Source organism: Anomaloglossus baeobatrachus, chromosome 3 (genome assembly GCF_048569485.1).
Source record: "Anomaloglossus baeobatrachus isolate aAnoBae1 chromosome 3, aAnoBae1.hap1, whole genome shotgun sequence".
Lineage (NCBI taxonomy): Eukaryota > Metazoa > Chordata > Amphibia > Anura > Aromobatidae > Anomaloglossus > Anomaloglossus baeobatrachus.
The window spans coordinates 619,580,740-619,606,736 of NC_134355.1; positions in this window are offsets into that span (position 1 = coordinate 619,580,740).

A 25,997-nucleotide genomic window follows, 5' to 3' on the forward strand; every position below is an offset into this window, starting at 1 on the left:
AGGCCAGCTGACACCTGTTCCATGCGTGGCCCATGTGCTCAACCTCGTGGTTCAGCGGTTTCTAAAGTCATACCCAGAGCTGTCTGATCTGCTGGTAAAAGTTCGCCGCCTGTCTGCACATTTTCGAAAGTCACCTACTGCTTCAGCCGGCCTTGCCGGCTTTCAGCGCCGTTTGCATCTTCCGCCTCACAGACTGGTGTGTGATGTCCCCACGCGTTGGAATTCAACTCTGCACATGTTGGTCAGGATATGTGAGCAGAAGAGGGCAGTTGTTGAGTACCTGCATCACCTAAGCCGTCGGGAAATGGGTCAAACTCCACACATAACACCTGAGGAGTGGAGATGGATGTCCGACCTATGTACCATCCTCCAAAACTTTGAGGACTCCACCAAGATGGTGAGTGGTGATGACGCCATTATTAGCGTCACCATACCGCTACTCTGCCTTCTAAAACGGTCTCTGCTCAAAAACAAACATGATGCATTGCAAGCGGAGCGCGATGAGTTGCAGCAAGAAACAGTAGTGGGTGTGGGTGATAACACACAGCCCAGCCTCATCTCATCACAACGTGCAGTGGAGGACTATGACGAGGAGGAGGATGAAGACATGGAGCAACTCTCCGGCCAAATTGAGGATATGACATGCACACCAGTCATATCCTCGGTTCAGCGTGGCTGGCCAGAGGACAGGGTAGATGAGGAGGAGGAGGAGGAGGAGGAGGACAGCATGTTCAGTCATCGTGTTGGTCAGGCTACTGAAGTCCTGGCTGTTAAGAGTCTGGCGCACATGGCTGACTTTATGGTAAGCTGCCTGTCTCGTGACCCTCGCGTTAAGAACATCTTGGCCGACAATCATTACTGGTTGGTAACACTGTTAGACCCACGCTACAAGGAGAACTTTATGTCTCTTATTCCCGAGGCGGAGAGGTCAACCAAAATGCAGCAGTTCCGGAAGGCCATAGTCACGGAAGTAGGCAAAGCATTCCCCTCACAAAACGCTAGCGGCATAGGTCAGGAATCAGTGGACAACCAAGGCGTACAGCCGAGAGAGGCACAAGTCCAATCCGCCAGAGGTAGGGGAACAGTCTTTAAGATGTGGGACAGTTTTCTCAGCCCCTCACGTACCACAGCCCCTGAGGTGCGGGGTAGTGCCACAAGAAATCCTAAGTTTGCCCAGATGCTCAAGGAGTACCTTGCAGATCGAACAACTGTACTCCGACATTCCTCTGTGCCTTACAATTATTGGGTATCCAAGGTGGACACGTGGCATGAATTGGCTCTCTACGCCTTGGAAGTCCTGGCCTGCCCTGCCGCTAGCGTTTTGTCAGAGCGTGTTTTTAGTGCCGCAGGTGGAATCATTACAGATAAACGCACCCGCCTGTCAACTGAAAATGCTGACAGGCTGACTCTGATCAAGATGAACAAGGGTTGGATTGGGCCAGACTTCACCACACCACCAGCAAATGAGAGCGGAATTTAAAGTTTGTAACGGGAATTTGCCATGTACCTCCAGTCACCCATGGGTACACACTTCTGGACTTTGGATAATCGCTGGACTGCTCCTCCTTCTCCTCATGCGCCACCATGATGACCGTTACAATAGTTAGGCCTTTGTTTCAGGTATACCCCCAGTGGTAAATTTTTTCGCCCATTCTTTGCAGAATGGACATTACAATGACAGGAGACCCGCTCCTTTGCAATGGGAACAATGTTTTGAGGCCCTCATGCACGTCTCTATCCAGGGACAACGTGGAGCCTCCCAATTTTTGGCTGCCCTGCCAAAGGGCTATACTACAATAGACCCACTTCCTTACAATGGGCACTTCAGGTTTACAGGCCATCATGCACGTCTCTATCCAGGGACAACGTGGAGCCTCCCAATTTTTGGCTGCCCTGCCAAAGGGCTATACTACAATAGACCCACTTCCTTACAATGGGCACTTCAGGTTTACAGGCCATCATGCACGTCTCTATCCAGGGACAACGTGGAGCCTCCCAATTTTTGGCTGCCCTGCCTAAGGGCTATACTATAATACACCCACTTCCTGACAATGGACACTTAATGTTTTGAGGCCCTCATGCACGTCTCTATCCAGGGACAACGTGGAGCCTCCCAATTTTTGGCTGCCCTGCCTAAGGGCTATACTATAATACACCCACTTCCTGACAATGGACACTTAATGTTTTGAGGCCCTCATGCACGTCTCTATCCAGGGACAACGTGGAGCCTCCCAATTTTTGGCTGCCCTGCCTAAGGGCTATACTATAATACACCCACTTCCTGACAATGGACACTTAATGTTTTGAGGCCCTCATGCACGTCTCTATCCAGGGACAACGTGGAGCCTCCCAATTTTTGGCTGCCCTGCCAAAGGGCTATACTACAATAGACCCACTTCCTTACAATGGGCACTTCAGGTTTACAGGCCATCATGCACGTCTCTATCCAGGGACAACGTGGAGCCTCCCAATTTTTGGCTGCCCTGCCAAAGGGCTATACTACAATAGACCCACTTCCTTACAATGGGCACTTCAGGTTTACAGGCCATCATGCACGTCTCTATCCAGGGACAACGTGGAGCCTCCCAATCTTTGGCTGCCCTGCCAAAGGGCTATACTACAATAGACCCACTTCCTTACAATGGGCACTTCAGGTTTACAGGCCATCATGCACGTCTCTATCCAGGGACAACGTGGAGCCTCCCAATTTTTGGCTGCCCTGCCTAAGGGCTATACTATAATACACCCACTTCCTGACAATGGACACTTAATGTTTTGAGGCCCTCATGCACGTCTCTATCCAGGGACAACGTGGAGCCTCCCAATTTTTGGCTGCCCTGCCTAAGGGCTATACTATAATACACCCACTTCCTGACAATGGACACTTAATGTTTTGAGGCCCTCATGCACGTCTCTATCCAGGGACAACGTGGAGCCTCCCAATTTTTAGCTGCCCTGCCTAAGGGCTATACTATAATACACCCACTTCCTGACAATGGACACTTAATGTTTTGAGGCCCTCATGCACGTCTCTATCCAGGGACAACGTGGAGCCTCCCAATTTTTGGCTGCCCTGCCAAAGGGCTATACTACAATAGACCCACTTCCTTACAATGGGCACTTCAGGTTTACAGGCCATCATGCACGTCTCTATCCAGGGACAACGTGGAGCCTCCCAATTTTTGGCTGCCCTGCCAAAGGGCTATACTACAATAGACCCACTTCCTTACAATGGACACTTCAGGTTTACAGGCCATCATGCACGTCTCTATCCAGGGACAACGTGGAGCCTCCCAATTTTTGGCTGCCCTGCCTAAGGGCTATACTATAATACACCCACTTCCTGACAATGGACACTTAATGTTTTGAGGCCCTCATGCACGTCTCTATCCAGGGACAACGTGGAGCCTCCCAATTTTTGGCTGCCCTGCCTAAGGGCTATACTATAATACACCTACTTCCTGACAATGGACACTTAATGTTTTGAGGCCCTCATGCACGTCTCTATCCAGGGACAACGTGGAGCCTCCCAATTTTTGGCTGCCCTGCCTAAGGGCTATACTATAATACACCCACTTCCTGACAATGGACACTTAATGTTTTGAGGCCCTCATGCACGTCTCTATCCAGGGACAATGTGGAGCCTCCCAATTTTTGGCTGCCCTGCCTAAGTGCTATACTATAATACACCCACTTCCTGACAATGGACACTTAATGTTTTGAGGCCCTCATGCACGTCTCTATCCAGGGACAACGTGGAGCCTCCCAATTTTTGGCTGCCCTGCCAAAGGGCTATACTACAATAGACCCACTTCCTTACAATGGGCACTTCAGGTTTACAGGCCATCATGCACGTCTCTATCCAGGGACAACGTGGAGCCTCCCAATTTTTGGCTGCCCTGCCAAAGGGCTATACTAAAATAGACCCACTTCCTTACAATGGGCACTTCAGGTTTACAGGCCATCATGCACGTCTCTATCCAGGGACAACGTGGAGCCTCCCAATTTTTGGCTGCCCTGCCTAAGGGCTATACTATAATACACCCACTTCCTGACAATGGACACTTAATGTTTTGAGGCCCTCATGCACGTCTCTATCCAGGGACAACGTGGAGCCTCCCAATTTTTGGCTGCCCTGCCTAAGGGCTATACTATAATACACCCACTTCCTGACAATGGACACTTAATGTTTTGAGGCCCTCATGCACGTCTCTATCCAGGGACAACGTGGAGCCTCCCAATTTTTGGCTGCCCTGCCAAAGGGCTATACTACAATAGACCCACTTCCTTACAATGGGCACTTCAGGTTTACAGGCCATCATGCACGTCTCTATCCAGGGACAACGTGGAGCCTCCCAATTTTTGGCTGCCCTGCCAAAGGGCTATACTACAATAGACCCACTTCCTTACAATGGGCACTTCAGGTTTACAGGCCATCATGCACGTCTCTATCCAGGGACAACGTGGAGCCTCCCAATTTTTGGCTGCCCTGCCAAAGGGCTATACTACAATAGACCCACTTCCTTACAATGGGCACTTCAGGTTTACAGGCCATCATGCACGTCTCTATCCAGGGACAACGTGGAGCCTCCCAATTTTTGGCTGCCCTGCCTAAGGGCTATACTATAATACACCCACTTCCTGACAATGGACACTTAATGTTTTGAGGCCCTCATGCACGTCTCTATCCAGGGACAACGTGGAGCCTCCCAATTTTTGGCTGCCCTGCCTAAGGGCTATACTATAATACACCCACTTCCTGACAATGGACACTTAATGTTTTGAGGCCCTCATGCACGTCTCTATCCAGGGACAACGTGGAGCCTCCCAATTTTTGGCTGCCCTGCCTAAGGGCTATACTATAATACACCCACTTCCTGACAATGGACACTTAATGTTTTGAGGCCCTCATGCACGTCTCTATCCAGGGACAACGTGGAGCCTCCCAATTTTTGGCTGCCCTGCCAAAGGGCTATACTACAATAGACCCACTTCCTTACAATGGGCACTTCAGGTTTACAGGCCATCATGCACGTCTCTATCCAGGGACAACGTGGAGCCTCCCAATTTTTGGCTGCCCTGCCAAAGGGCTATACTACAATAGACCCACTTCCTTACAATGGACACTTCAGGTTTACAGGCCATCATGCACGTCTCTATCCAGGGACAACGTGGAGCCTCCCAATTTTTGGCTGCCCTGCCTAAGGGCTATACTATAATACACCCACTTCCTGACAATGGACACTTAATGTTTTGAGGCCCTCATGCACGTCTCTATCCAGGGACAACGTGGAGCCTCCCTTTTTTGGCTGCCCTGCCTAAGGGCTATACTATAATACACCTACTTCCTGACAATGGACACTTAATGTTTTGAGGCCCTCATGCACGTCTCTATCCAGGGACAACGTGGAGCCTCCCAATTTTTGGCTGCCCTGCCTAAGGGCTATACTATAATACACCCACTTCCTGACAATGGACACTTAATGTTTTGAGGCCCTCATGCACGTCTCTATCCAGGGACAATGTGGAGCCTCCCAATTTTTGGCTGCCCTGCCTAAGTGCTATACTATAATACACCCACTTCCTGACAATGGACACTTAATGTTTTGAGGCCCTCATGCACGTCTCTATCCAGGGACAACGTGGAGCCTCCCAATTTTTGGCTGCCCTGCCAAAGGGCTATACTACAATAGACCCACTTCCTTACAATGGGCACTTCAGGTTTACAGGCCATCATGCACGTCTCTATCCAGGGACAACGTGGAGCCTCCCAATTTTTGGCTGCCCTGCCAAAGGGCTATACTAAAATAGACCCACTTCCTTACAATGGGCACTTCAGGTTTACAGGCCATCATGCACGTCTCTATCCAGGGACAACGTGGAGCCTCCCAATTTTTGGCTGCCCTGCCTAAGGGCTATACTATAATACACCCACTTCCTGACAATGGACACTTAATGTTTTGAGGCCCTCATGCACGTCTCTATCCAGGGACAACGTGGAGCCTCCCAATTTTTGGCTGCCCTGCCTAAGGGCTATACTATAATACACCCACTTCCTGACAATGGACACTTAATGTTTTGAGGCCCTCATGCACGTCTCTATCCAGGGACAACGTGGAGCCTCCCAATTTTTGGCTGCCCTGCCAAAGGGCTATACTACAATAGACCCACTTCCTTACAATGGGCACTTCAGGTTTACAGGCCATCATGCACGTCTCTATCCAGGGACAACGTGGAGCCTCCCAATTTTTGGCTGCCCTGCCAAAGGGCTATACTACAATAGACCCACTTCCTTACAATGGGCACTTCAGGTTTACAGGCCATCATGCACGTCTCTATCCAGGGACAACGTGGAGCCTCCCAATTTTTGGCTGCCCTGCCTAAGGGCTATACTATAATACACCCACTTCCTGACAATGGACACTTAATGTTTTGAGGCCCTCATGCACGTCTCTATCCAGGGACAACGTGGAGCCTCCCAATTTTTGGCTGCCCTGCCTAAGGGCTATACTATAATACACCTACTTCCTGACAATGGACACTTAATGTTTTGAGGCCCTCATGCACGTCTCTATCCAGGGACAACGTGGAGCCTCCCAATTTTTGGCTGCCCTGCCTAAGGGCTATACTATAATACACCCACTTCCTGACAATGGACACTTAATGTTTTGAGGCCCTCATGCACGTCTCTATCCAGGGACAATGTGGAGCCTCCCAATTTTTGGCTGCCCTGCCTAAGTGCTATACTATAATACACCCACTTCCTGACAATAGACACTTAATGTTTTGAGGCCCTCATGCACGTCTCTATCCAGGGACAACGTGGAGCCTCCCAATTTTTGGCTGCCCTGCCAAAGGGCTATACTACAATAGACCCACTTCCTTACAATGGGCACTTCAGGTTTACAGGCCATCATGCACGTCTCTATCCAGGGACAACGTGGAGCCTCCCAATTTTTGGCTGCCCTGCCAAAGGGCTATACTACAATAGACCCACTTCCTTACAATGGGCACTTCAGGTTTACAGGCCATCATGCACGTCTCTATCCAGGGACAACGTGGAGCCTCCCAATTTTTGGCTGCCCTGCCTAAGGGCTATACTATAATACACCCACTTCCTGACAATGGACACTTAATGTTTTGAGGCCCTCATGCACGTCTCTATCCAGGGACAACGTGGAGCCTCCCAATTTTTGGCTGCCCTGCCTAAGGGCTATACTATAATACACCCACTTCCTGACAATGGACACTTAATGTTTTGAGGCCCTCATGCACGTCTCTATCCAGGGACAACGTGGAGCCTCCCAATTTTTGGCTGCCCTGCCTAAGGGCTATACTATAATACACCCACTTCCTGACAATGGACACTTAATGTTTTGAGGCCCTCATGCACGTCTCTATCCAGGGACAACGTGGAGCCTCCCAATTTTTGGCTGCCCTGCCAAAGGGCTATACTACAATAGACCCACTTCCTTACAATGGGCACTTCAGGTTTACAGGCCATCATGCACGTCTCTATCCAGGGACAATGTGGAGCCTCCCAATTTTTGGCTGCCCTGCCAAAGGGCTATACTACAATAGACCCACTTCCTTACAATGGGCACTTCAGGTTTACAGGCCATCATGCACGTCTCTATCCAGTGACAACGTGGAGCCTCCCAATTTTTGGCTGCCCTGCCAAAGGGCTATACTACAATAGACCCACTTCCTTACAATGGGCACTTCAGGTTTACAGGCCATCATGCACGTCTCTATCCAGGGACAATGTGGAGCCTCCCAATTTTTGGCTGCCCTGCCAAAGGGCTATACTACAATAGACCCACTTCCTTACAATGGGCACTTCAGGTTTACAGGCCATCATGCACGTCTCTATCCAGGGACAACGTGGAGCCTCCCAATTTTTGGCTGCCCTGCCTAAGGGCTATACTATAATACACCCACTTCCTGACAATGGACACTTAATGTTTTGAGGCCCTCATGCACGTCTCTATCCATGGACAACGTGGAGCCTCCCAATTTTTGGCTGCCCTGCCTAAGGGCTATACTATAATACACCTACTTCCTGACAATGGACACTTAATGTTTTGAGGCCCTCATGCACGTCTCTATCCAGGGACAACGTGGAGCCTCCCAATTTTTGGCTGCCCTGCCTTAGGGCTATACTATAATACACCCACTTCCTGACAATGGACACTTAATGTTTTGAGGCCCTCATGCACGTCTCTATCCAGGGACAATGTGGAGCCTCCCAATTTTTGGCTGCCCTGCCTAAGGGCTATACTATAATACACCCACTTCCTGACAATGGACACTTAATGTTTTGAGGCCCTCATACACGTCTCTATCCAGGGACAACGTGGAGCCTCCCAATTTTTGGCTGCCCTGCCTAAGGGCTATACTATAATACGTCCACTTCCTGACAATGGACACTTAATGTTTTGAGGCCCTCATGCACGTCTCTATCCAGGGACAACGTGGAGCCTCCCAATTTTTGGCTGCCCTGCCTAAGGGCTATACTATAATACACCCACTTCCTGACAATGGACACTTAATGTTTTGAGGCCCTCATGCACGTCTCTATCCAGGGACAACGTGGAGCCTCCCAATTTTTGGCTGCCCTGCCAAAGGGCTATACTACAATAGACCCACTTCCTTACAATGGGCACTTCAGGTTTACAGGCCATCATGCACGTCTCTATCCAGGGACAATGTGGAGTCTCCCAATTTTTGGCTGCCCTGCCAAAGGGCTATACTACAATAGACCCACTTCCTTACAATGGGCACTTCAGGTTTACAGGCCATCATGCACGTCTCTATCCAGGGACAACGTGGAGCCTCCCAATTTTTGGCTGCCCTGCCTAAGGGCTATACTATAATACACCCACTTCCTGACAATGGACACTTAATGTTTTGAGGCCCTCATGCACGTCTCTATCCATGGACAACGTGGAGCCTCCCAATTTTTGGCTGCCCTGCCTAAGGGCTATACTATAATACACCTACTTCCTGACAATGGACACTTAATGTTTTGAGGCCCTCATGCACGTCTCTATCCAGGGACAACGTGGAGCCTCCCAATTTTTGGCTGCCCTGCCTTAGGGCTATACTATAATACACCCACTTCCTGACAATGGACACTTAATGTTTTGAGGCCCTCATGCACGTCTCTATCCAGGGACAATGTGGAGCCTCCCAATTTTTGGCTGCCCTGCCTAAGGGCTATACTATAATACACCCACTTCCTGACAATGGACACTTAATGTTTTGAGGCCCTCATGCACGTCTCTATCCAGGGACAATGTGGAGCCTCCCAATTTTTGGCTGCCCTGCCTAAGTGCTATACTATAATACACCCACTTCCTGACAATGGACACTTAATGTTTTGAGGCCCTCATGCACGTCTCTATCCAGGGACAACGTGGAGCCTCCCAATTTTTGGCTGCCCTGCCAAAGGGCTATACTACAATAGACCCACTTCCTTACAATGGGCACTTCAGGTTTACAGGCCATCATGCACGTCTCTATCCAGGGACAACGTGGAGCCTCCCAATTTTTGGCTGCCCTGCCAAAGGGCTATACTAAAATAGACCCACTTCCTTACAATGGGCACTTCAGGTTTACAGGCCATCATGCACGTCTCTATCCAGGGACAACGTGGAGCCTCCCAATTTTTGGCTGCCCTGCCTAAGGGCTATACTATAATACACCCACTTCCTGACAATGGACACTTAATGTTTTGAGGCCCTCATGCACGTCTCTATCCAGGGACAACGTGGAGCCTCCCAATTTTTGGCTGCCCTGCCTAAGGGCTATACTATAATACACCCACTTCCTGACAATGGACACTTAATGTTTTGAGGCCCTCATGCACGTCTCTATCCAGGGACAACGTGGAGCCTCCCAATTTTTGGCTGCCCTGCCAAAGGGCTATACTACAATAGACCCACTTCCTTACAATGGGCACTTCAGGTTTACAGGCCATCATGCACGTCTCTATCCAGGGACAACGTGGAGCCTCCCAATTTTTGGCTGCCCTGCCAAAGGGCTATACTACAATAGACCCACTTCCTTACAATGGGCACTTCAGGTTTACAGGCCATCATGCACGTCTCTATCCAGGGACAACGTGGAGCCTCCCAATTTTTGGCTGCCCTGCCTAAGGGCTATACTATAATACACCCACTTCCTGACAATGGACACTTAATGTTTTGAGGCCCTCATGCACGTCTCTATCCAGGGACAACGTGGAGCCTCCCAATTTTTGGCTGCCCTGCCTAAGGGCTATACTATAATACACCTACTTCCTGACAATGGACACTTAATGTTTTGAGGCCCTCATGCACGTCTCTATCCAGGGACAACGTGGAGCCTCCCAATTTTTGGCTGCCCTGCCTAAGGGCTATACTATAATACACCCACTTCCTGACAATGGACACTTAATGTTTTGAGGCCCTCATGCACGTCTCTATCCAGGGACAATGTGGAGCCTCCCAATTTTTGGCTGCCCTGCCTAAGTGCTATACTATAATACACCCACTTCCTGACAATAGACACTTAATGTTTTGAGGCCCTCATGCACGTCTCTATCCAGGGACAACGTGGAGCCTCCCAATTTTTGGCTGCCCTGCCAAAGGGCTATACTACAATAGACCCACTTCCTTACAATGGGCACTTCAGGTTTACAGGCCATCATGCACGTCTCTATCCAGGGACAACGTGGAGCCTCCCAATTTTTGGCTGCCCTGCCAAAGGGCTATACTACAATAGACCCACTTCCTTACAATGGGCACTTCAGGTTTACAGGCCATCATGCACGTCTCTATCCAGGGACAACGTGGAGCCTCCCAATTTTTGGCTGCCCTGCCTAAGGGCTATACTATAATACACCCACTTCCTGACAATGGACACTTAATGTTTTGAGGCCCTCATGCACGTCTCTATCCAGGGACAACGTGGAGCCTCCCAATTTTTGGCTGCCCTGCCTAAGGGCTATACTATAATACACCCACTTCCTGACAATGGACACTTAATGTTTTGAGGCCCTCATGCACGTCTCTATCCAGGGACAACGTGGAGCCTCCCAATTTTTGGCTGCCCTGCCAAAGGGCTATACTACAATAGACCCACTTCCTTACAATGGGCACTTCAGGTTTACAGGCCATCATGCACGTCTCTATCCAGGGACAATGTGGAGCCTCCCAATTTTTGGCTGCCCTGCCAAAGGGCTATACTACAATAGACCCACTTCCTTACAATGGGCACTTCAGGTTTACAGGCCATCATGCACGTCTCTATCCAGGGACAACGTGGAGCCTCCCAATTTTTGGCTGCCCTGCCAAAGGGCTATACTACAATAGACCCACTTCCTTACAATGGGCACTTCAGGTTTACAGGCCATCATGCACGTCTCTATCCAGGGACAATGTGGAGCCTCCCAATTTTTGGCTGCCCTGCCAAAGGGCTATACTACAATAGACCCACTTCCTTACAATGGGCACTTCAGGTTTACAGGCCATCATGCACGTCTCTATCCAGGGACAACGTGGAGCCTCCCAATTTTTGGCTGCCCTGCCTAAGGGCTATACTATAATACACCCACTTCCTGACAATGGACACTTAATGTTTTGAGGCCCTCATGCACGTCTCTATCCATGGACAACGTGGAGCCTCCCAATTTTTGGCTGCCCTGCCTAAGGGCTATACTATAATACACCTACTTCCTGACAATGGACACTTAATGTTTTGAGGCCCTCATGCACGTCTCTATCCAGGGACAACGTGGAGCCTCCCAATTTTTGGCTGCCCTGCCTTAGGGCTATACTATAATACACCCACTTCCTGACAATGGACACTTAATGTTTTGAGGCCCTCATGCACGTCTCTATCCAGGGACAATGTGGAGCCTCCCAATTTTTGGCTGCCCTGCCTAAGGGCTATACTATAATACACCCACTTCCTGACAATGGACACTTAATGTTTTGAGGCCCTCATGCACGTCTCTATCCAGGGACAACGTGGAGCCTCCCAATTTTTGGCTGCCCTGCCTAAGGGCTATACTATAATACGTCCACTTCCTGACAATGGACACTTAATGTTTTGAGGCCCTCATGCACGTCTCTATCCAGGGACAACGTGGAGCCTCCCAATTTTTGGCTGCCCTGCCTAAGGGCTATACTATAATACACCCACTTCCTGACAATGGACACTTAATGTTTTGAGGCCCTCATGCACGTCTCTATCCAGGGACAACGTGGAGCCTCCCAATTTTTGGCTGCCCTGCCAAAGGGCTATACTACAATAGACCCACTTCCTTACAATGGGCACTTCAGGTTTACAGGCCATCATGCACGTCTCTATCCAGGGACAATGTGGAGCCTCCCAATTTTTGGCTGCCCTGCCAAAGGGCTATACTACAATAGACCCACTTCCTTACAATGGGCACTTCAGGTTTACAGGCCATCATGCACGTCTCTATCCAGGGACAACGTGGAGCCTCCCAATTTTTGGCTGCCCTGCCTAAGGGCTATACTATAATACACCCACTTCCTGACAATGGACACTTAATGTTTTGAGGCCCTCATGCACGTCTCTATCCATGGACAACGTGGAGCCTCCCAATTTTTGGCTGCCCTGCCTAAGGGCTATACTATAATACACCTACTTCCTGACAATGGACACTTAATGTTTTGAGGCCCTCATGCACGTCTCTATCCAGGGACAACGTGGAGCCTCCCAATTTTTGGCTGCCCTGCCTTAGGGCTATACTATAATACACCCACTTCCTGACAATGGACACTTAATGTTTTGAGGCCCTCATGCACGTCTCTATCCAGGGACAATGTGGAGCCTCCCAATTTTTGGCTGCCCTGCCTAAGGGCTATACTATAATACACCCACTTCCTGACAATGGACACTTAATGTTTTGAGGCCCTCATGCACGTCTCTATCCAGGGACAACGTGGAGCCTCCCAATTTTTGGCTGCCCTGCCTAAGGGCTATACTACAATAGACCCACTTCCTTACAATGGGCACTTCAGGTTTACAGGCCATCATGCACGTCTGTATGTAGGGGCATTGGTGAACCTCACAATTTTGGACTGCCCTGGCAAAGGAAAATACTACAAAGACTCACTTCCTCAAAATGGGCACATTAGACTCAGAGGCCTTTATGTACGTCTCTTCTCAGGGACATCGGAGTGCCACACAATGTTTTACGTAAAATCTTTCATGTATTGATCTCAAAAAGTAACATACATTAGCTCTATCTCACTATTGGGTATATGCCCTTAACATTTCCGCCATGAAAATTCATTTTGGTGTCATTTTTGAAGGTTTTCTGGTGAGTCCGTAAAAATGGCGTAAAACGCGGACAAAATTGTTCACAGCTGTGACTTTTCAGTGATAAATGCTTCAAGGGGTCTTCCCCATGCTGTTGCCATGTCATTTGAGCACTCTTCTGAGACTTTTGTGCCATTTTTAGGGTTTCTACATGCTGCCGGGGGTCATTTCACAAAAATACTCGGGTCTCCCATAGGATAACATTGGGCTCGGTGCTCGGGCCGAGTACACGAGTATCTTGGGATGCTCGGCCCGAGCCTCGAGCACCCGAGCTTTTTAGTACTCGCTCATCACTAAACCCGAGCGATGCTATAATGAACCAGGTGGAATCAGGTATCCCTCTGGCTGATGTAGGGGTGACTGCTGACTCTCCGTCCTAGCCCTTCTTGTTTTGGGGTGACCCCTGACTTGTAGTACTGTGGGAATCACCCAGGGAAGTCGCAAATGCCATTCTCCCCTTTCTGACCCGTTTGCTGACAGCGTGGACCAAGGATAAGATGGCTCCAGGCTCGATCCTCCTTATGGGCCCCGTCGTTGCTGTTGATGCTGCGGGTTCTGTGTGGTTTGGTGAGGTGCGTCCTTCACTTTCCTCACTCTTGAACTTCCCTAACTGATCTAACTTCCTTTTCCTGCCTCCAGGACTGTGAACTCCTCGGTGGGTGGGGCCAACCACCTGGCTCCACCCCACCTGGTGTGGACATCAGCCCCTGGAGGGAGGCAACAAGGATTTTGTGTCTGACTGATGTGCCTGTCTCGGGGTGGGGGTGTCGTGTTGTAGTACCTGTGACGACCTGGCTAGTCCAGGGCGCCACACATACAGCGGGTTCTGTGTGCTGTGCTGCGGGTTCAGTGTGGTTTGGTGAGGTACATACAGCACCCTCACCAGCAGGTTTAGCAGGCCCAGTAGATGGGTTCCTGCTCTAGGGACCTGTTTCCCCATGCGGGCCTGGTCTACCGGTAGTCCCCTTACTCAGCCACCTCTTTGCTCTTTGGTTTTCAGGCGGCACCACTAGGTAGCCATTCTCCTCCGCCAGCAGCCACTACAGATGCAGTGTCTGACAGGGTCCTGCTTTTCAGCTCTACCCTTCAGACGCAGCTGCTCCACTCCTACTCCTTTGACTGCCACTGCACAACTTCTGTCTCCAGTCCCACTACCCACCACTAGCTGGGATGCGAGGGCTACGCCCCCTCCCTGGGTCTGCCCAGGGGTCCCCTCTAAGCTGTGTGTGTGTTCCTGGTTACTTCGTGTCTGTGTGTCCACATCCTAGTCAGCCTTTGGGATTACCTGTATTATATTCACTCAGCCTGAGTGCAGTACTCAGTGGTGCCTGACCAGGTCAGGAGTGCCATATTCTCCCTTAGTTATCAACAGCACGTCTTCGGGCTGTAAAGACAAGAAAGTTTTAAAGTGCAAACATTTAAAACATTAAAACAGTATAAAAACATTATAAAACATTGTAAAACACACCAGGTACCACTTTTAATCACCCTCCACCCACAAGTCCGTAACCCACCCAAAAACCCTCTTGGGAGGCAGGTCACCGGTCCTTTTAGGAACCAGGTCTGGGCCATTTGTTTCACCAGACATTTCCTCCAATCTTCCTCTCCTGGGGCTGGTAGTTAGGGTAAGCCCCTCTCCCGTCGAGCCGCGTCTTCGTCCGCTTCTGGCAGGATTGTAGAGGCGGCGTTCTCGGTCAGGGTTGTTTCAAACAGGGTACCAACTTCTTTGTGGTGGAGAGCCAGGCCCCATAAACAGGCGTGCTCCCTTGTCGTAGGCAAGCCAGGCCCCATAAACAGGCGTGCTTTTAGCTTTTGGATAGCAAGCGCCATCACAGGCGTGCTTCCTGGTGGTGCAGAGCCAGGCCCCATCAACAGGCGTGCTCTGAGTTGGTACCACTGGGGTAAGTATAAACAATGCGAGAGTTTGTGGCTATAGCCAATTCATAGCCTGGTCCTTTATAAAATTGCACAAAACCAGGTGCAAAACAGGTGGATTCTCACAACAGTTCTTGTGGGCACATCTTCTTAAACTTTTTCAACGTTGCTTCAACTTCAAAACTTGTCTGTATTTTTCTTTACTTTTAAGCCGACTTATTCCTCTCACAACCAGGGCTCTTGCTTGCAGGGCTTTGACACCTGGAGGTTTCTGTATCTTCATCAGCAGCATCTTTAGTTGTGTCTTTAGCTTGCTGTGGTTCTTGCTGAGCTTGTTGTGGTTCTTCCTCTGATGGTGATAACCTTGGGGACTGAGTGGGAGTGATAGGGCTGTAGCTGGAGCTCTTCGGGCATGGTACAACGTCTATAGCATACCAGCCCCTTTCACCTTTGTACCTGGTGAATTCCACTATGTCTCCCATGAACAGGTCATGACCAGGGTGTCCTCTGGGCAGGTGGGACCTGGCATCCCGACGGGATACAAAGATGCCCTCCTTGACACCAGCCTCCACAATGAAGCCATAACCAGTAATTAAGTTAAATTCTTCAACCACTCCGCGGTGGATAGGACCTCGGGTCTGGAACCCGGTCTGCCTCAGGGACCTCTTTTCTTCTAGATTCCGGGCCGTCCCCATCTCCTTTTCTGGGGAAGGCTGCACAGGGGGTGGTCTTGCCCTCACGTGGCGCTGTCCTCTGCGGGCTGGTCTTCTCATCACCGCCACCTCGCTGTCTGCGGGCTCTCAGGTGACATACATACTAGGCATGAAGATGGTCAGCTCTTCTTCAGTGGGGGGTGTCGCAACCTCTTCCCAGCGGGAGTAGGGCAACAGTGCGACCTCCGGGCCTCCCTCACTTCCTGCGTCTTTCTCCGGCTGCTTGGGAATTGTCACTTCAGCCTCCAGGCCTCTCCTCCTCCCCCTTAGTGGTGTTGAGCACTCCTCCGGTGGCTCCGGCAGCAGCGCTGGGGATGGATGTTCATCGGAGGGCCAGGGTGGTGGGCTCTTCTTAGCCACAGACTTTGCTGGGACTACTCCGTGTCCAGGTGACCGTGTCCACCAGGTCTTTGGGGAAGCATGCACTCAACTCTTGTTTAAGCCGTAGGAATACTGGGTCTTCTCCCGGCGGGGACGCAGGACCCGATTCTTCAGTCGGCGGCTGGGGCGCGGTGGCTGCTTCGGCTCTGCAGGCTGGGGTAGAAGGCGTTGCTGCGGCCGGGTCTGGTCTGGCTGGACGGGACGCTGCTGCGGCCTGGTCTGGTCTGGCCGGGTATGGCGTTGCTGTACCGGACGTTGCAGCTGGGGTCTCAGCGGGCATCGCAGTCAGTGTCTCAGCGGGCATCACAGCATGGGTCTCAGCGGGCATCGCAGCATGGGTCTCAGCGGGCATCGTAGCATGGGTCTCAGCGGGCCTTGCAGCAGGGATCTAAGCCAGCGTGGGACTAACCCAAAGGCATCAGCATGGGGGTCTGGGTGGTCACCTCTCGGCTCGGCACTTGTTGCACGGTCCACTTCTCATAGGCCCGAACCGCTGCAGCCATCTCCCGTAGCTCTGAGCGCCCTTCCATCATTTGCTGGAAGATCAACGCTTGCAGCCGGTTGAAGAACTGGGCGAGCTCCCAGTCCCACCAGGCAGCGGAGCCTGGCTCTGGTTCACTGCGCACGGACGCCATTCTTCCTGCGTCACTGCTCACCAGGTTCTCTCTGCACTCACTGGATTTCGTTTCTTGCAGACCCGTGACTTCCCGCCGTCTCGGGACAGATCCGCCCTCATCTCTCTTGCTCACGGAGTCCTCAGATTGCCACACCTCTTCGTGGGCGGTTACGTCTCCTTGCATGGGCTGTTATAGTTTCTTGGCGCGCTTTCTGCGGTGGCAATATGGCGGCGCTTCTAATTTTTTAATCGGACCGCCAGGGCACACGGTCACCTGTCTGAACAGGTCTAGTCGTGATCCTGTTCCTGGCGCCAGATGTGAAACCCCACTACCTTTGGGTCGCCTCCGGGTCTCCAGGGACTTCACGTGCTGGGGATCTTCTGGCAACAGGTATGTCAGGTTAACTTCTATGGAAATCATGACACCACTCTCGGTATTTGCGGTCAGTGGGTGACCGCCACTGCAGTTTAGAGAGCGCCTGCGGCTGATGGTAAATGCAGTCTGATGTTGTGGCCCCCCGAGAGTGAGGCTGGCCCCAGGGCTCAGTGTTAGTGTGTAGTACCACAGGTCGCAGAAGAACTCACACACAGTCCAGGAATGTCTTTCAGGGTTTTTACTCACTTTTCTCATGGTAACGTGAGACAACCCGAGTGATGTTATGATGAACCAGGTGGAATCAGGTATCCCTCCGGCTGATGTAGGGGTGACTGCTGATTCGCCGTCCTAGCCCTTCTTGTTTTGGGGTGACCCCAGACTTGTAGCACTGTAGGAATCACCCAGGGAAGTCGCAACTGCCATTCTCCCCTTTCTGACCCGTTTGCTGACAGCGTGGACCAAGGATAAGATGGCTCCAGGCTCGATCCTCCTTATGGGCCCCCTCGTTGCTGTTGATGCTGCAGGTTCTGTGTGGTTTGGTGAGGTACATACAGCACCCTCACCAGCAGGTTTAGCAGGCCCAGTAGATAGGTTCCTGCTCTGGGGACCTGTTTCCCCGTGTGGGCCTGGTCTACCGGTAGTCCCCTTACTCAGCCACCTCTTTGCTACTGCTCTAGGTGGTTTTCAGGCAGCACCACTGGGTAGCAGTTCTCACCCGCCACCAGTCACTGCACTGTGTCTGACAGGGTCCTGCTCTTCAGATCTACCCTGCAGACGCGGCTGCTCTACTCCTACTGCTTTGACTGCCACTGCACAACTCCAGTCTCCAGTCCCACTACCCACCACTAGCTGGGCTACGCCCCCTCCCTGGGTCTGCAAAGGGGTCCCCTCTAAGCTGTGTGTGTGTTCCTGGTTACTTTGTGTCTGTGTGTCCACATCCTAGTCAGCCTTTGGGATTACCTGCATTATACTCACTCAGCCTGAGTGCAGTACTCAGTGGTGCCTGACCAGGTCAGGGGCGCCACAACTGCACAAATTATTCCCATGAATTCCCCTTTTAGGGTTGGGGTGCTAAAATCGATACTGTATTAATTAACTTGGAATTTTCCATTATGACCTTGACTCTAATTTCTAGATTTCACCTATTTTTATTATTGTTATTATTATTATTTATTATAGAGCTATTTATTCCATAACACTTTACATATGAAAAGGTGTACACATAATAAAAACATGTTCAATAATCATAAACAATACAAAGCACAGACTGGTACATCAGGAGAGAGGACCCTGCCGGCAAGGGCTCACAGTGTACAAGGGATGGGTAGAGGAGGAGAGAGGACCCTGTCCGGGAGGGCTCACAGTCTACAAGGGATAGGTGAGGATACAGTAGGTGAGGACAGAGCTGGTTGTGCAGTGGTGTACTGGTCAGAGGGTTTCTGAAGGTTGTAAGCTTGTCAGAAGAGATGGGTCTTCAGGTTCTTTTTGAAGCTTTCCATGGTAGGCATGAGTCTGATATGTTGGGGCAGAGAGTTCCAGAGTCTGGGGGAGGCACAGGAGAAATCTGGTATGTGATTAAGAGAAGAGGAGATGAGAGGAAAGTAGAGAAGGAGATCTTGTGAAGATGGCAGGTTCCGTGCAGGTAAGTACTGGGAGACCAGGTCACAGATGTATGGAGGAGACAGGTTGTAGATGGCTTTGGATTCCATGGTTAGGATTTTGGACTGGAGTCATTGGGCAATGGGAAGTCAGCAAAGGGATTGGCAGAGAGGAGAGGTCAGATCAGGAAGTTGCAGTAGTCCAGTCAGGAAATTGTAAGGGTATGCACTAGTGTTTTTGCAGATTCTTGGTTAAGGAATGTACGAATTTGGAAATATTTTTGAGTTGGAGATGGCAGGAGATGAAGAGGGCTTGGATCTGTGGCTTGAAGGCGAGAGGAGAGTCGAGACACCTTTCAGTTTGTTATCTTTAAAATTAATTACCATATTATACTGCAGACTCAGACAAAGGTTTAGGAACAGGGCAGACCTGGTGGGTTCAGGGGGTTATATTTATAGACTAGTAAAACAAAACACGGTCTGGAATGATTAGCTACACTGGTTGTATTCCTTGTAAAATAGCTTTAGTCTTATGTCATAGGTATGTGCGAAATCTCAACTTACCAGAAGAGCTGTTTGTCGAGAAATGCCTGTGACATATTTGTAGCCCATGTTATAGGTCATTTTTGAGAGTTCATGGCAAGTTTACGTTGAGTTTACTTTCTAACCAGAGCTATTTATACCAATGGTGGCATTGCCAATATAACACATGTACTGTATGGTCCCAAAGTGTAAAGTAAGTTTATTGGCATTCAGTTACAAAAATCTGTTGCAGCCATCTGTCAGATATACTTTATTCTTTTAGTAGAAAAGTATTAGTGATGCATATATGTATATATTTATACGCATTTGTGTTTTATACAAGAAGTGACTTTTTACAATATACGGTAATTGGACTTATAGAGTTTAATATTACATCTCTATTGTGTATATATGGGCAGGTATCATAAGTGAGAGATACCACAATATTGCAAAAATTAATTTTACAAAGATCCAAAAAGTCTCCTTGCAACCAGAATTCTATCCTCTCCTCTTTATAGATGGCAGGAGAAGAGGATGGCAAAGAATCTGGCTGCACAATCACACATTACACAGGCTTTATTTCTAGTCTGCAAACCTGGAAGTCTATAAGAGCTGTTTACACAATATGGCTCCACATTTTTATTTAAAGGGAACTTGTCTTATTGAAAATGGTATCGGGATGTTATACAGCAGGAAGAGCTGATCATTTTTGTGAAAAAGGTTTCAGCCAAACCTGTATTTTACTCTTTGAAATCTCTGGTTTTGTATACATGAGTCCAGTGGGCGGTCCTGCTCATTGATTGACAGTTCTCTTTATTTGACTGTGCATGCAGTGATAACAGTCACTTAGTAGGACCACCCACTGGACTCTAATGCATATAAACACCAGGGATTTCAATGAATAGACTACAAGTTATACTGAATCTTTTCCCACAAACTGTCACATGAGGGCAATGGAAGATATAGTGCACGATGCGACACACAACAAGGAGTACACTGTGATCACTGTAACAATGATGGGCCCTAACATTACTAAGGGGAAAAGTTGGGACACCTCTTATATTCACCTGTGGCTGTACCCTACACTCCTAGCCAGTCCTAACGCAAGTTCTGTATCTGTCATCGAACAGGATACCTGAGACCCTGGCAGACCCTGAAATAGCCCTGGCTAGTGAGATGGCAGGTGAGGGATGCTAGCCACACCACTGCACTAATAACACACCAAGGGAAGGAAAGACAGATAGGGGAAAAACAACAACAGCCTACACAGGAACTTGCAGAGAGGGCTCAACCAGCTCCTTTACTGCCAGGCCAAGCATCCAAATGAATGAAAATAACTAGCACCCTCTACTGGGAGCAGAGGGCATATATAGAGACTGGGAGTGGTACACACTGGAAACAACTGGGAAGGTAATGACAATGCTTGCTGGCAAGGAATACTGACATTAACCTTCTCCTCCATAAAGGAAAGGGAATACATTTAATCTGCAGAGTGACCCAAGGCAAAGAGACTCTGTCCCAGAACCTGTCACTAGTCTCTTACTACAGGGAGACAATTGTGACACAAACCGATATATTACTCTGCTTAGTTTCTCCTCCATATTTAGCTGTCCACAGATTAGATTACGTGTACAACGTGACAGGTTCCCTTTAAGACTATTAGCTTAGTTAATTCCATTTTTATGTTAGGAGCATTAGAGTAATATAAAAAGCTTCTCCTAACCATCAGTCAATAATAACCTATTTAGTGTAGCCTATTAGATAAGTTATGGTAGATCTAAAGACTCTGTCACTCCAGCTCTATACCCCACCCAGCGCCGCCCCCTCCTGCTTGTGTATTGTGTTAGTCTATTAGATAAGATATGGTTTATAATAAATATGAACAATTTTGACAAAGGAAAGCCTTAATTATTGCAAATTGTTATGTTGTGTTAAATGGAATCTATCAACCGGATTTCCTCCCCAACACTATTTATATGTGCATAGATGTCTTTCAAAGACAAGTCCAGCAATATCTTGACATGTCCCATCCGTTCCTCCGTTACTGAGAAATCAGCAATTGAAGTGATATGCAAATGAGGCTGAAGAGCTATTTGTAGATCTGAAGCCTCTGTCACTCCAGCTCTACTCTCCGCCCAGCGCCATCGCCTCTTCCTGCTTGTATTTTATATTGCAGTCTGGAGGGGTTAAGATTAAGAAGATAACTTTAGAGAACTTTTGTTTGGATGTTTAGTGATGATTTGCCAGTAACACTTGGTTTTGTTCCTTTGTTGAATTATAAATGATTAACTAATGTATATGAGTCATGTCTTAATCCCGCCTGGCTTCAGATATGTGTCAATTTTCTGCTGCCAACTGCATTCAGGTTGGCGGGTTTCTTTATACATCTCATTTCTCTTGTAAGCGGTTATGTTCAAGCTCCATTGTAGGTATTTTTGTTCTGATCCATGAGGCTTTCCTGCATTACTGTATTAAATAAAGCTCTTTTCATTACCGTATTTTCCGTTTTGTAAAATGCACTTTTTCCCCCCCAAAACTGTGGAAAAATGGGGGTGCATCTTAAAAACTCCATATGGCTTACTGGGGCAGCAGTGGTGGCGCATGGTCGGCAATACTGCTGGCTCGTGGGATGTCGCAGCGGCAAGCACCATTGATCTGCCGGTGGACTGCGGGCTGCTTTGAATCACCCGCAGTTGACGAGATGGACTTCAAGAAAATGGTGGCACGTGCGCAGATAGGACTCTGTTGGAATTTTCTTGAAGTCCATCGTGTCAATCTGCGAACGCGCCACCTCTGTGGCCATTTTCTTGAAGTCCATCTCGTCAACTGCGGGCAATTTAAAGCAGCCCGCAGTCTTCCGGCAGATCAATGGCCCTTTCACCGCGACACCCCACGAACCCACAGTATCACCGACCTTCCACTGCCGCGCACTGACCCTCTTGAGCCGTGACACTCCCTCCTCCGAGCCCGTGGGCATATTAATGGCACCCGCTGCCGTGACACACCATGAGCCCGCAGTATCGCCGACCCTCTGCACACTGACCCTCTTGAGCCACAACATGCCCTCCTCTGAGCCCACAGTATTGCCTACCCTGCATCCTGTGACCTTCCTGAGCCGCTACACCACCGCTGCTCCCTCCTGGTGAGTTATTATAAGAGGCACTAGGATTATAAGACACACCTTCATTTTAACAGTCTTCAAATTTGGGGTGCGTCTTATAGTCTGGTGCGTCTTATAAAATGAAAAATAAGGTAAGTATTAAGAGAATACAGGGTAGATGGGGGCATTCACATTTCACTCCTCTTGGTATGTGTTGCGTTAAGGTGTTTACTCTGTTATCTCATTGTCTCTACAAGAAGTTCACTCCGAATTGTAAAGCGCTGCAGAATATGTTGGCGCAATATAAATAAAAAAATATTACTATAAACGGTATACACACTTGAGTGCGGTGCCAAATAGGTGTCCCAGACAACTTTTGTTCAATATTTTTTCTTTTTTTGTGTTTTTTCTTTTCTTTCCCGGAATTCTGTGCATTTAAAAGCAGGTTTTCATTACAGGTAAAAACAGTATACCAACATAAAGTCTACAGTTGAAGCCAGAAGTTTCCATACACTATCTAAACAGACACATCTGCAGGTTTTTCTCACTATCTGACATGAAATCAGAATAAACCTTTCACATTTTAGGTCAATTAGGAACCAAAATTATTTATATTTGGCAAATGCCAGAATAAAGAAGGCCCACATGACAGGGGTTGGGCCATGAGGGAATGATAAGGGGTTGGTGATTTGAACAGGGTAATAATAATAATAATAATCTTTATTTCTATAGCGCCAACATATTCCGCAGCGCTTTACAATTCAGGCGGCTCATATACATATCATATACATATACAAACAAGTAACAATTATAGAAGATACAATATTTAAAGGGAAAAATGGCAACCCTGCGCGTGAGAGCTTACAATCTACAATGAGATGGGGGGAGGGGCAAGGTACAAGTGCTTATTTACAATGACAATCCAGCCATCTCAAGGAAATGGGGGATAGATAATGGCTTCCTGGACCAGTTGTCCAGAGCCTTGAGATGCATTTGGGTGCCATGGAGTTTGACGTGGGGTTATGTTCTGAGAAGTTGTAGAGGGATTAGGTGAAATTAGTTTGGCTAGAGAGTGTGATAGGCCGCCCTAAAAATATGCGTTTTTAGGGAGCATCTGAAGCTGAGTAAGTTGTGATTTGTCCCAACTTCTTGGGGTAGAGCGTTCCAGAGGTTTCGTGCAGCTCGGAAGAAGTCTTGGATTCGGGAGTGGGAGGTTCGAATTAGTGTGGATGTTAGTCGAAAGTCATTTGCAGAGCGTAGAGAACGGGTGGGACAGAGAGGAGGGTGGAGATGTAGGGGGGTACCACACTGTGGAGAGCTTTGTGGGTGAGAATAAGCAGTTTGAATTGGATCCTGTGATATATGGGTAGCCAGTGCAATGACTGGCACAGAGCAGAGGCATCCGAGTAGCGGTTAGCCAGATAGGTGACCCTGGCTGCTGCATTAAGGATGGACTGTAGAGGAGAGAGTCTAGTTAGGGGGAGACCAATTAATAGAGAGTTACAGTAGTCAAGGCGAGAGTGGATCAGGGCCACGGTGAGGGTTTTTGTCCTCCCCATAATAGGAGGGGGATATATAGGGAAGAGTGTGGGAAAAGGGGCCATTTTGTGAGGAGCACACATAAATGAGTCTTCTTTGGTTTCGGTTAGTCTTAATGAGAACAATGTTGGGGGATGTTGTGGGCGATTCCTGTCACAGTGGTTTTGGCAGTTGGGTGGGGTCCTTGGAGTTGGTGAAATTGGGATTTGGGGGAATATATATCTCTGATTCCCTCCTGGATGGAATGAGTAAAGGGTGATTTGGCACTTAGCGGGGCTTTGGACGGGGGGTGTGCCCTGGGAGCCGGTGGTGTTATACATTTCGGGCCACTTATTGTGGTGTGGTACCCTCGAGCTGGGGTTCACGACTGTGGGTAAAATAGGTTTACATAGTGATTTGGTGTTATGTGCCAAAATCTGGTAGCTTCAAGGACCTCCCCCCAAAATGTGTGATTATTTATATTGTTATGTTAATTTATGTTAATAAAATGGCCCAAATTTATCCAAAGAAAGTGTAATGTGATTATTTATGTAGTGTAAGGGTTGGGAATGGGTTTCGAGTGAGGGAAGAGAAGGTATGGAATGGAGGAAAATTGGGCCATACACTGTGATGAGAGCGAGAGAATGTATTAAGGCATTTTTATTACTTTCTGCAAAGTCAAAAGTTTCCATACATTTCATTAGTATTTGGTACCATTGCCCTTACACTGTATGACTTGGGTGAAACATTTTGGATCTCCTTCCACAAGCTTCTCACAATAGTTGGTAGGAATTTGGGCCCATTCCGCCTGACAGAACTGGTGTAAAGGGTGCTTTACACATTGCGACATCGCTAGCGATAGCACCCACCCCCGTCGTTCGTGTGACATTTGGTTATCGCTGCCGTAGCGAACATTATCACTACGGCAGCGTCACACGCACATACCTTTTCAGCGACATCGCTGTGACCGCTGAACAATCCCTCCTTCAAGGGGGAGGTGCGTTCGGCGTCATAGCGACGTCACTGCGGCGTCACTAAGCGACCACCCAATAGCAGAGGAGGGGCGGACATGAGCGGCCGGAACATGCCGCCCACCTCCTTCCTTCCTCATTGCGGGCAGCTGCAGGTACGAGGTTGTTCCTCGTTCCTGTGGTGTCACACATAGCGATGTGTGGTGCCGCAGGAAGGACAAGCAACATCGCAACTGACCAGACAACGATTTATGGTAAATGACCGACGTCTCACAGACCAACGATTTTTGCCTCTTTTGCGATCGTTTAAGGTCGCACAAAGCTGCCACACGCTGCAATGTCGCTAACGGCGCCGGATGAGCGTCACAAACACTGTGACCCCGACGATATATCGTTAGCGATGTTGCAGCGTGTAGATGGCACTTAACTGAGCCATGTATGTAGATCGCTCCATGCTCCAAGGTTAGTTCCCAAGAGATAAAAAAATGATTGTTTATCCCATGGATAGGTGATATCTTGTTTTAATCTTACAACCCTTTCAAATGTCATCTACATGTTGTCATTTTTTTGATGCTGAAACTGTGCGGAAAGTGGAATTTGTTGCTTTTATTTAGATCCTCAGCATTAATATAAACAAGGACCCTAAATCCTTGGGTTAAACTGCTGGTTTGGCATTGTTCTGCTATGCGTTTTTGGTGAATTTCCATAATAAAAAACACATAAAAATTCATAGCCAGTTGCAAATATTTGCAGATTTTAGATGCGGAAACGCTGCGGATTTCACTTGAATCCACACAACTCTTCTTGTAATGGCCGCAGATACCGGCTCAGCCACTAACAATAATCCAGCAGCTCGCCACAAATGATAGTACAGCAGAAAGCCGCTGCGACTTTTATAAAGGGTTGGCATCGTAGCTGCACCGTAACCACATGCTGTCCGGTATATAAGACCCCTTTTTATGAGACTGTCCGAGGGTCATGGACAGCGG